The sequence below is a fragment of the Scyliorhinus canicula genome, unplaced genomic scaffold, assembly GCF_902713615.1.
Source record: "Scyliorhinus canicula unplaced genomic scaffold, sScyCan1.1, whole genome shotgun sequence".
Lineage (NCBI taxonomy): Eukaryota > Metazoa > Chordata > Chondrichthyes > Carcharhiniformes > Scyliorhinidae > Scyliorhinus > Scyliorhinus canicula.
In genome coordinates this window covers 1,160,851-1,174,133 of record NW_024055820.1, presented here as the reverse complement: position 1 = coordinate 1,174,133, position 13,283 = coordinate 1,160,851, and the positions used below count along the sequence as shown (strand labels likewise).

The following is a 13,283-nucleotide window of genomic DNA, read 5'->3' as shown; positions in this document are numbered from 1 at the left end:
TGTCAAAACATAACAAATGCTGTCAGGTGTCGGCGGCGTGGGACGATCCTCCTGAGGGGGGGCACGACTTGGTGCCCGGCGAATCCGTTTACAGAAAACAAATTCAGCGCGATCCGTTAGCAGCCAAGTGGGAAGGCCCCTACCAGATATTACTCACAGCCCAGTCAGCTGTGAAACACCAAAGAAATAAATCATGGATTCACGCGTCACAGGTGAAGCGCACGTTCCAAAATCAGAATCTGTAAAAATGTTTGCCATAATATTGATTTTCAGTTCCATGTTTGGCCCAGAAGCCTTACCCAGGAGTTCAATGTTAACACGTTCATTTACATGTCCTATATCTATGCCAGAGACTTTAATGTCTCTAAGTGCTGGGTGTGTTCTTGTATCCCGACCAATTCCCAAGCAGGTATCCCACTACAGCCTGTTCCTTTTGCTTTATCCCAAATGGCAGAATTCTACATTTTCCAAAATCCCGACTCTACCCTTCCCCAATGTGGAGACACCAGAACCAAAGAAATGATAAACCATGAGGTTAAGAGATGGCGATCTGCAGGCAGCCCATTAAACACTTTCAAGGGATGGTATCAACATGTCTATGATCGGAAACAGAAACCACCCCAAGTAACCTTCCCAACTGGTCATAATCAGACTGGAAGCATATGTTTAATCAGCTATAATCATAGAGCATGGAATGCTGGATACAGTAAATGTGAATATTATTTGGATGTGAGTACCAGTAAAATGTGCACTCATGACACAAGAAAGGTTGTGGTCTATGGACATGAAGAGAATCCCATCGACTTTAAAGGGCTACCTAATCACACCGATGGGACAAATATTCCAGAACGTTGGTCCCAACAAGTGGTTGCCCAATATTCTACCTATAATGACACCCATTACATCTGTGGTAATAATGCATACCCTTAGCTCCCGGTGAGCTGGCGAGGAGCGTGCTATTTAGGATTCATTATCCCTTTCATCCGTCATTCCCTTTCCCTAGCTGATGCTATAAACCAGACTCAAAACATGGATCTCTTATCCCACAGTTTGAGAAATATCAACCTACCGCTATCATCAAGAGGTCTAAACAGGAGATCACAGGGGCTGAGAAATTCTTTTCTGCTCTCATCCCTGCCTATGGCATCATCGTACTGACCAGAGAATACATTAAACTGGCCGCAGCCTGAGAGAAAACAGCCAATGACACTGCCCGAGCCCTAAGTAGCATTTCAGCCCAGATGCTAGCCATTCCAACTGTGGCTTTACTTGGAAGTCCAACCTACTTAAGCACCAGCGGAGTCACACTGGGGAGAGGCCGTTCATCTGCTCGGTGTGTGGGAAGGGATTCACTCAGTCATCCCACAGGCTGAGGCACCAGCGAGTTCACAAGTGACTGCAGGGATTGGATTTGGATTCTGCTGTTAATCACACCCGGACCGAACCATCTTCACTCTGACAGCTGGAGTTTGTTGCTGCTGATATTAATCAGCCTGAAAGCTGGGGTGTGCATTGATGTTCTTTATAAATATTGACTAAATCAGCTTTGATTCAGACACTTTTGAATATTTGGTTTCCTCAACGATAAGAGGAGACTGATTTATCTGCTGAATTGGACATTATTTTGATCTTTTCTTACTCTGAATTATTTCTGTTCTCTGGTTCACCTTCTCCCAGATTAAACACTGAGCTTTCATCAATCCTATCAATCTGTTGGAGACATTGGGCGGTTGGTGAGTTTCACCTGATGTTGGTGTCAGTTGCCCTCAGACGATTTCCCAGTTTTCTGAAATTCCAGTGTGGTTCTGTGTTGATGTAATGATCGGAGTTTCAGTTCCAATGCTGATGATGGAGGGCCTGTGCCGACAGAACCACAGAATCATTACAGTTCAGGAGGAGGCCATTCAGCCCATCGAGCCTGCACTGCTCACCGAAAGAACGTTCTACCTAATCCCACTCCCCTGCCTTATCCCTGTAACATTGCACATTCTTTCTTTGCAGATAATAATCCAATTCCCTTTTAAATACATTGATTGAAGCTCCATCTCCATCTGAATATGTTCTTTCCAGACTCCATCCACCCTCTGGGTGGAAACATTTGGCCTCGCATCACCTCTGCTCCTTTTGCTAATTATTTTGAATCTGTGCTCTCTCGTTCTTGATGTACTCCTGAGGGGAAATAGCTTTTCATTATTTACCCTGTCCAAACCCCTCAGGATCTTGATTACCTCTACAAGTCTCCAAACAGCCTTCTTTTCTCCAAGGAAAACAGACCCAACCTCTCCTCATAGCTCCAGTTATTTATCCCTCGAATCATTCTTGTGAAGCTTCTTTGGACTCTGTACTCCATTGCCTTCACATCCTTCCTCAAGTTTAATATAATTATCTCCTGGGATGTGGTGTCGCTGGCTGGGTATTTACTTCCCATCATTAATTGCCCTTGAACTGAGTGGTTTGCTCTGTCGTTTCAGAGGGCATTTTCAGAGTCAACCACTTTGCTGTGGGTCTGGTGTCACATGTGGGCCACACCAGGTAAGGGCAGGAGATTTCCTTGCCTAAAGGACATGAGGGAGCCAGATGGGTTTTTATGACAAACAACAATGGTTTCGTGGCCATCATTAGACTTTTAAATCCAGATTTTAAAAAATTGAATTCACATTCCACCATTCCATATACTAACTAAGAAGTAAATTTCTGGACTAAAGAATTGTGAGTTCTTTGAAGATGTAACAAGCAAAGTGGATAATGGGGATCCTGGAGATGTAGTATATCTGGACCTCCGGAAGACGTTTGATAAGTTGCCGCACAGAAGGTTAATTGACAAGGTGAAATCACATGGGATTAGGGGTAATTTATTAGTTTAGATAGAAGACTGGCTGACAGACAGGGGACAGAGAGTCAGGATAATGGATATTTTTCTGGATGGCAAGATGTAACTAGTGGGCTGCCACAGAGTTCGGTCCTTGGGCCCCAGCTATTTACAATCTATATTAATGACTTTGATACAGGTATAGAAGGTTCTATAACCAAATTCGCAGATTACACAAAAATAGGTGGGACAGGAAGCTGCAATGAGAAAATAAGAACCTGACAAATGGATATAGATAGGTTAGGAAAGAAAATGGAATGTTAGCAAAAGGAATTGAGTAATAAAGAGTTGTTGCAACTATACACGGCATTGGGAAGACCGCACCTGGATTATTGTGCACAGTTTTGACCCCTTTTTGAGGAAAGTTGTAGTGGCATTGGAGGCAGTTCAGAGGAGGTTCACGAGATTGATTCCAGAGATGAGGGGTTTGTCGTATGAGGAGAGATTGAACAGTTTAGGCCTATACTCTCTGGAGTTTAGAAGAATGAGGGGAGATCTAATTGAGGTAAAGAAGATGTTAAAAGGTATAGATAGTGGGTGGCAAGATAGCACAGTGGTTGGCATTGTTGCTTCACAGCGCCAGGGTCCCAGGTTCTATTCCCGGCTTAGGTTACTGTCTGTGCGGAGTCCGCACATTCTCCCTGTGTCGGCGTGGCTTTTCTCTGGGCGTTTCGGTTTCCTCCCACAAGTCCCGAAAGCCATGCTGTTGGTTAATTTGGGCATCCTGAATTATCCCTCTGTGTACCTGAAAAGGTGTTGGAATGTGGCGACTTGGGGATTTCCACAGTAACTTCATTAGAGTGTGACCCTACTTGTGACAATAATGAAGATCATAAAGTAGACGTGGAGCTGATGCTTCCTCTTGTGGGGCATTTTAAACGAGAGGTCATAATCTTAGAATAAGAGGTAGCAAATTTAAAACAGATTTGAAGAGAAACTACTTCTTCCAAAGGGTTGTGAATCTGTGGAATTCGCTACCCCAGAGTGCGGTGGATGAAGGGACAGTGAATAAATTCAAAGAGGAGTTAGACAGATTTTTAATTGGTAATGGGTTGAAGGCTTATATAGAGTTGAGCTCAGGATGGGATCAGCCATGATCACATTGAAAGTGTTTAGGCTTGGGAGGCTAAATTGCCGACTCCTGCTCCTCGGTCATGTGTTCTCGGGAGAAGATGCTCTGGCTGATTTTGCAATCCAGCTCTTGGTCTTTAGCATTGTGGGTAGCAGATGAGGAACATATCAGCTATGATAGAATGGCAGAGTAAACACGTTGGGCCAAATGGCCTAATTCTGCTCCTGTATCTTATGAACTTATGACTGCAGTCAGAAGTCTTACAACAACAGGTTAAATTCCCAACAGGTTTGTTTCAAATGACTAGTTTTCAGAGCACTGCTCCTTCCTCTGAAAGCTAGTTATTTGAAACAAACCTGTTGGACTTTAACCTAGTGTTGTAAGACTTCTTACTGTGCTCACCCCAGTCCAACGCCGGCATCTCCACAACAGAACTTCTGACTGTACACAGAACAATACTTTTCACTGTACTGTAGTACATGTGACAATAAAACAGATACAATACAAACAAGTCTTTTTTACCCATCCCTATGTGCTCACTTTTCTTTTAAGTACCAAAAGTTGAAATTTCCCATTCTTTGTTTCTTATAGTTGTGATCATCCTGATCACTATCATCTCCTCCACACACCTTCAAGATCTCTGCACTAATTTAATTCCAGCCACTATTGCACTCCTAATTTATTCGGTCCACCATTACTGGCCTTTTCTCAGCTTTGACAAAGAGTCATCGGACTCGAAACGGTAGCTCTTTTCTCTTCCTACAGATACTGCCAGACTTGCTGAGATTTTCCAGCATTTTCCCTTTCGTTGCTGGCCTTTTATCATTTGACTGGGCCACAAGCTCTGGAATTTCCTCCTTAAAACTCTGCGACTCTCTAACTCACTTTCTTCCAGCAGTGATTGACACACAGGATGACCAGAAAGCACACAGAACAGAGCAGCCAATCACCAGACAGGACACGGCCACTAGAAAGCCAGAGGGCACCAGTTTTCCTGCCCTCTTGTGACCCAGCCTCTGAGACAGTCAGATTTCATGAGCTATCCAGTGCAAACACCATGTGGTAGCTAGTTAAATCTGGTTGGGCTAGTATCAGGTCTCCAGTCAAGTCAGTATCGTGCCAATCCACAGTTGAACATGCATAATAGTTTAGATGTAAAATAAAATCATGTTGCATCTCATTAAGTGTTGGAAGTCTGTCTCTCGCGACACTGCATCAAGTGCAGTCCACGTCGACCCAGTCTGCCCAACACATCATCCTCTGTTAAGATTATCCTTAAAATCTAATATCTCCTCATGTTGCTCACTGTCAATTGTTATTTTATAACATTTCTCTGAGATGTGTTAAAAAGCTTGATTCTGTCAAGGCACAATAAATACGAATTGTTGTCACTACCCTGGACATATATAATTGTTCGGTCTCATACATACGAATTTGTAACTCGGAGTTAAACACTCTGTCATGAAGAAACATTTGAAAAATATTGCCCTCAACAATGATGGCGACTGAGCCTGTTGCTGCCCCCAATGAAGATGGTAGACGCGCATGCGCTTCGCTACTACCGCCCCAGCGCGCGCGCACGGCAGCGAGTGCCCCAATAAAGTTGGTGCGTGGAGAGATGGTGGACTCGCTGTCCCGTCTCTGAGAAAGCTCAGGGCCTCTGGTACCGGTACGTTATTCTTCCGGGTTTTCGGTTTACATAACATGTTTAAGAAGTGTGTCCAACGACGCGCCTAATCGCGCTCTCCCTCGCTTCCGCCATTCCCAACTTTCCGGATTTTGGATCCCAGAAAGAACTTTCGTTGCGCCGCCATTAATCGCACTGCGCATGCTTCACTTGCCCCAGTCCCGCCCCCTCATTCACTCCGATTGGCTGGAGGACCAGCCACTCCCGACCAGTCATCTGAATCCGCCCCCTGAACCCTATTGGTCAGCAGCTGCCGTCAATCATTGCCCGGGCATTGTGAGGTGTCAGGTAAGAGGTCAGTGTCGGGGGGCGGGGTTTACTGACACCAGTGGGGCCCCAGAGCCGAATGTGAAACATTGAACAGGCTCCACTCTCACAGTCCGTCACTTCCGGCTTCTCTCCACAAACAACCTCAGAGAGACTAGGGGGGCGTCACTGACCCAGTGACAATGTCACTGCATTAGTGGGCAAGTCTAATGTAACCCCTCCTGTTCAAAACGGCAGAAAGTAGGAAACTAGTTAGTTTAAAACCTCTTGTTGGGAGACTTGGAATCCATTATTGAGGAAGTAGTAACTGGACATTTGGAAAGTCAAACCGCAATCCATCAGTCAGCGTGTTTTGTGAAGGGTAGATTGTGTTTGACTCATTTGTTTGGAGTTGTTTAAAGTAATAAGCCAGATATTTGGACTTCCAGAATACATTTGAGAAGATGGAATTTAACATGCATAAGTGTGAGGTTATCCATTTTGGTCAGAGGAATAAAAAGGCAACTTATTATTTAAATGGAGAGAAACTTTAGAGGACGTTGGTTTGGGTGATGAACAAATATTTCACATCTGTCTCCAGCCAAGAGAATGAGGAAGTAGATATGGAACTCTGGGAGAGAGACCGAGAGTTTCTTGAGCGAATTGACAGAAGGAGTGCCAAGGCATTGGAAGTGTTGGCAGGCTTAAAAGTGGACAAATCTCCAGGTCTGGATGAATTGTGTCCCAGGATGCTAGGGGAGGCGAGATTGCAGGGGCCCTGACCCAAATTTTTAATTCCTCTTTGGCTATGAGGTTGGTGCTAGAGGACGGGAGATCAGCTATTATGATCCCACTATTTAAGGCAGATTGTCGAGATAAGCCAGGGAACTGCAAACCAGTGAGTCTCACGTCAGTGGTAGTGGAAACTATCGGAGAAAATTCTGACGGAGCGAATCTATCTCCACTTGGAGAGGCAAGGTTTGATCAGGAATGGCTCAGCGGGAGGTCATGCCTAACAAATTTTGATTGATTGATTGACACCAGGTGTGTTGATGGTGGTAGTGACGTAGTTTACACAGATTTCAGCAAAGCCTTTGACAAGATCCCACATGGGAGACTTTATAAAGAAGACAAATACACATGTGATACAGAGTAACATGATAAGGTGGATTCAAAATTGGCTTAGCTGTAGGAGACAGGGTGATGACAGACGGCTGCTTTAGTGTCTGGAAGCCAGTGTCCAGTGGGGTTACCACAGGGATCTGCGCTGGGTCCCCTGTTGTTTGTCATTTATATAAACGCCATAGATGACTATGTGTGGGGTAGAATCATTACCTTTGTGGATGACACACAGCTTGGCCTGGTGATTAACAGTGAGGTTGAGTGTCTTGGGTTACAGGAAGATATAGACAGGATGATCAAATGGACAGAAACGGGGCAGATGGAATTTGACCCTGAAATATGTGAGGTGACGTACTTTGGAAGGAGTAATTTGAAAAGGAAGCATTCAATGAACGGCCTGACACTGTGACGTCTGAGGAACAAAAGGACCTTGGCCTGTTTGTCCATAGATCTCTAAAGGTGGAAGGGCAGGTTAATAGGATGGTGAAAAAGGCATATGGGGCACTTGTCCTTTAGCAATTGAGGCATAGATGGGATTGCAGTGACGTCAGCCTTCAGACCATCTTCATGTTGTATTTGGCGTCATCCCCGCTGCTGCCTCCGCCGCCCCCGCCAGCGTGCGGCACGAAGTCGACATGGATGTTGTGTTTGATGGGCCCGCTGACCCGGCTCCAGATGAAGAGTAAAGTGAAGCAGAGCGACACCACGGTGAAGAAGGAGGTGAAGCCCATGGTGGTGGCCACCAGCAGCGTGTGGGTGTCGAAGGGGTATCCGGGCCGCAGGCCGGCCTTGGCCCGGGAGTCGGAGCGCCCAGCCAGTCCCAGCTCCTGAAGCGAGAGCGGCCGCACCTGTAGTGAGGCTGAGGCCGTGGCGTTGCCGCCGGCGTTGCGGGCCACACAGCGGTAGGTGCCGGAGTCCATGCGGCGGACCGAGGTGATCTGCAGGCTGCCGTTCGGCAGGAGGCGGCTGCGGCCCACAGCGGGGCCAGAGAGGAGCGGGGGCGCGGGGGGCAGGCTGGGGTCCGGACGCCCGGGGAGGAGGCCGCGGTCCTCGGGTTTCAGGCCCTGGTCCTCGGCTATTAGACCCAGGCCCCCGGGGAGGCCCATCCCAGCCTCGGGGTGGCCAAGCCGCTGGCGCCGTGGGTTGAGCCACAGGATGAGGGGCAGCGGCTGGCCGTCAGCCGAGCAGTGCAGGGTGACGGTCTGGCCCTCTCGGGCCTGCAGCCGCTGCGGCCTCTTGTCGCGGATGCGGGGCCGGCGGCAGCTGAAGGTGCTGGCAGGGAGGGAGCCGGCGGCCTCGGGCAGGCGGCGGCCGCGGAGGGGCGGCGGGGAGGCACAGGCGGGCGGCTGGGAGCCCAGGAAGCGGAGGCGATGGCGCCGGCGGACGATCCAGAGCAGGCGGCAGTCGCAGGCCAGCGGGTTGAGGCCGAGGCCCAGGCTCTGGAGGGAGGCCAGCGAGCGGAAGGCGGTGGCCGGCAGGCTGGCCAGCTGATTGGCCGTGACGTCCAGCAGCCGGAAGTAGATAAGGCCCCGGAAGGCGGCGTCATGGATGACGCGCAGGCGGCCGCCCACCAATCGCAGCTCCTCCAGGCGGGTCACATGCTGCAGCAGCGCTCCGCGGATGGCAGTGATGGGATTGTGGGAGAGGTTGAGGAAGCGCAGGTAGGCCTGAGTCCTCAGGCTGGCATAGGGAACGTCGCTGAGGTTGCAGCGGGTGACTGAGAGCCAGACCAAATTGAGGCCCAGGAGGCAATCGGGGCCTAGTTGGGCCAGCGAGGCCCAGGAGTCGATTTCCAGCAGGCGGAGACGGGACAGGCCCTGGAAGGGGCGGCCGGGCAGGGCAGTGGCCTTGGGAAAGGCCAGCAGGCGGAGGGCGGTCAGGTTGAGGAGGGGGGAGAGGACAGGCCCGGGCGGCCAGGCCAGCGCGGCGCCGCGGACGGTGAGTTGGTTGAGGCCACTGAGGCCTGCCCAGGCCCGCGGGCCGGCCCAGGCCAGTTCGGGGGAGCCCAGGCTGAGGGTGCGCAGGGCGGCCAGGCCGCGGAAGGTGTGGTCGCTGAGCAGCAGCAGCGGGTTGCCGGCCAGCTCCAGGCTGCGGAGGGCGGCCAGGCCGCGGAGGGCTCCGGGCTGAAGGTAGCGCAGGAGGTTGTGGCCGAGGCCCAGGCGCCATAGCCGCTCCAGGCCGCCCAGGGCGCCGGCTTCCAGCTCCCGCAGCCGGTTGTGGCCCAATTCCAGCTCCTCCAGCCGACGGCTCAGGCCTCGCGCCGGGCCCCAGTCCAGCCGCTCCAGCCGGTTGCCGCTCAGGTCCAGCGCCCGTGTGCCAGCCGGGATCCCCCGCGGCAGCGCCTCCAGCCCCCGGGACGAGCAGCTCACCGTCCGGTTGGGGCTCCAGCAGAGACAGTCGGAGGGGCAGCCGAGCCCCGGGCCCAGGAGGAGGAGCAGGGGGAGGAGAGGAGGCCACACCGCCTGCAACAGCGTCCTGCCCCCCGGCCTGCAAAACAAACACAACAGGGGGTCAGTGAGGGGAGCTGGACCCCCAGACACACACCCACACACAGGGCACCTCTTCCACACACAGGACACCACCCCCAGACACACCCACACACAGGACACCGCCCCCAGACACACACCCACACACACACCCACACACAGGACACCTCTCCCACACACAGGACACCACCCCCAGACACACACCCACACACAGGACATCGCCCCCAGACACACACCCACACACAGGACACCGCCCCCAGACACACACCCACACACACACACCCACACACAGGACACCTCTCCCACACACAGGACACCACCCCCAGACACACACCCACACACAGGACACTGCCCCCAGACACACACCCACACACAGGACATCGCCCCCAGACACACACCCACACACAGGACACCGTCCCCTGACACACACCCACACACAGGGCACCTCTTCCACACACAGGACACCACCCCCAGACACACACCCACACACAGGACACTGCCCCCAGACACACACCCACACACAGGACACCGCCCCCAGACACACACCCACACACAGGGCACCTCTTCCACACACAGGACACCACCCCCAGACACACACCCACACACAGGACACCACCCCCAGACACACACCCACACACAGGACACTGCCCCCAGACACACACCCACACACAGGACACCGCCCCCAGACACACACCCACACACAGGGCACCTCTTCCACACACAGGACACCACCCCCAGACACACACCCACACACAGGACACTGCCCCCAGACACACACCCACACACAGGACATCGCCCCCAGACACACACCCACACACAGGACACCGTCCCCTGACACACACCCACACACAGGACACCACCCCCAGACACACACCCACACACAGGACACTGCCCCCAGACACACACCCACACACAGGACACCACCCCCAGACACACACCCACACACAGGACACTGCCCCCAGACACACACCCACACACAGGTCACCGCCCCCACATATAGGACACCGTCCCATGCCACACACCCACACGCAGGACACCGCCCCTGACACACACAAACACACAGGACACCGCCCCTGACACACACAAACACACAGGACACCGCCCCCAGACACACACCCACACACAGGACACCGTCCCCTGACACACATCCACACACAGGACACCGCCACCTGACACACGCCCACACACAGGGCACCGTCCCCTGACACACATCCACACACAGGACACGGCCCCCTGACACACGCACCCACATACAGGACACCGCCCCCAGACCCACACACAGGACACCGTCCCCTGACACACACCCACACACAGGACACCGCACCCAGACACACACCACCTCCCCCAGACACGCACCCACACACAGGACACCGCCCCCAGACACACACCCACACACAGGACACCTCCCCCACACATAGGACACCTCCCCGCAGACACACACAGAACACCACGGCCCATACACAGGACACCCACCCCCCACACACAGGACCCCCCCCCCCGCCCCAGACACAGGATGCCCCACCTCCCCCCCAAACACAAATGCCCGCGCGCATAGGAACCCCTTTCCCCAGACACCCACAGGAGCCCCCTCACACACAGGATCCCCGGTGTCCCGAACACCACCAGCACCTCTCCTTTGGGCCACGTATTTGTCCCGGGTTTACGGGGTGGGGACAGGGGAGTGGGCCTAGATTCAGGTGCTCTTTCACAGGGTCGGCGCAGAACCGATAGGCTAAATGGTCTCCCTCTGCACTGTAGGGATTCTGCGGTTCGACTCTTTTTCCCCCAGACCCCATCATGCTGGGGTGGGGGGGGGGGGGGGGGGGGGGGGTCTCCCCCACTCTTCAGTAACTTCCCCGGGGCCTCTAGGACCGCCCGCCCACCTCCTCTGGACTGGATCCTCTCCGGAATCCCCACCCCGTCACCATGACACAGCCTTGTCCACCTTCCCTCTCGTACCCTCTCCACTACCCTCCACAACACCCCCCCCCCCCCCCCCCCCACATCGTCATCCCCTCTTGTGGCTTCCCCTCGCTCCCACAAACACCTTTGTGTCCTTCCCAAATTTATGTGCAAGGGCGGGCTTCGGGGTACAGAGAGAGATGGGAGGGGTTGAATATATTTGACTGAAAATCGTGATTACCTCATAAGCTTCATATTTATGACGAAGAGTTTGAGGGTCTTCTTCGGTCCTGTATCTGCTGACGGTCCGGGAGCAGCTTTCGCTGTACAAGGAGCTACTGCCACTTGTCAGCTTGTTTTAATCCTGCTGGGATCTGGTTACAGGTTACACACCAGCTGGAGCCTGTGGCTGAGGCTCCGGACGAGGGGCTTGATCGGGTTTCAACATAAACATTGTTCCTCCTGAATATTTAAACATTTGACATGGATAAACACCGGGGCAGAAAGAGAAAATACCGGCTCAAAGTGTGAAAAGCTGGAGTGTGACCCACATTCATCTACACAGAGCAACATGCTAGACAGGGAGTAAAGCTCCCTCTACACTGTCCCCATCAAACACTCCCAGGACAGGTACAGCACGGGGTTAGATACAGAGTGAAGCTCCCTCCCCACTGTCCCCATCAAACACTCCCAGGACAGGTCCAGCACGGGGTTAGATACAGAGTAAAGCTCATTCTATACTGTCCCCATCAAACACTCCCAGGACAGGTCCAGCACGGGGTTAGATACAGAGTAAAGCTCATTCTATACTGTCCCCATCAAACATTCCCAGGACAGGTACAGCACGGGGTTAGATGCAGAGTAAAGCTCCCTCTACACTGTCCCCATCAAACACTCCCAGGACAGGTACAGCACGAGGTTGGATATAGAGTAAAGCTCCCTCTACATTACATAAGGAGGCTTATGTAAAGATGAGACGTGAAGGTTCAATTAGGGCCCTCGAGAGTTACAAGTTAGTTAGGAAAGACCGAAAGAGAGAGTTAAGAGCCAGGAGGGGACATGAGACGTCTTTGGCAGGTAGGATCAAGGACAACCCTAAAGCTTTCTATAGATATCATAGAATTTGCAGTGCAGAAGGAGGCCATTCGGCCCATCGAGTCTGCACCGGCTCTTGGAAAGAGCACCCAACCCAAGGTCAACACCTCCACCTTATCCCCATAACCCAGTAACCCCACCCAACACTAAGGGCAATTTATCATGGCCAATCCACCTAACCTGCACATCTTTGGACTGTGGGAGGAAACCGGAGCACCCGGAGGAAACCCATGCACACACGGGGAGGATGTGCAGACTCCACACAGACAGTGACCCAAGCTGGAATCGAACCTGGGACCCTGGAGCTGTGAAGCAATTGTGCTATCCACAAGGCTACTATGTCAGGAATAAAAGAATGACGAGGGTAAGAGTAGGGCCAGTCAAAGACAGTAGTGGGAAGTTGTGCGTGGAGTCCGAGGAGATAGGAGATGTGCTAAATGAATATTTTTCGTCAGTATTCACACAGGAAAAAGACAATGTTGTCGAGGAGAGCACTGAGATTCCGGCTACAAGACTAGAAGGGCTTGAGATTCATAAGGAAGAGGTGTTAGCAATTCTGGAAAGTGAAAATAGATAAGTCCCCTGGGCTGGATGGGATTTATCCTAGGATTCTCTGGGAAGCTAGGGAGGAGATTGCTGAGCCTTTGGCTTTGATCTTTAAGTCATCTTTGTCTACAGGAATAGTGCCAGAAGACGAGAGTATAGCAAATCTTGTACCGTTGTTCAAGAAGGGGAGTAGAGACAACCCTGGTAACTATAGACCAGTGAGCCTTACTTCTGTTGTGGGCAAAGTCTTAGAAAGGT

General features: G+C 52.0%; 1 pseudogene; it reads left to right on the top strand.

Moving 5' to 3' along the window:
• Positions 1–829: 829 nt before the first annotated feature.
• Positions 830–13,283, top strand: part of LOC119961136 — a 49,370-nt pseudogene continuing 36,916 nt past the window's right edge.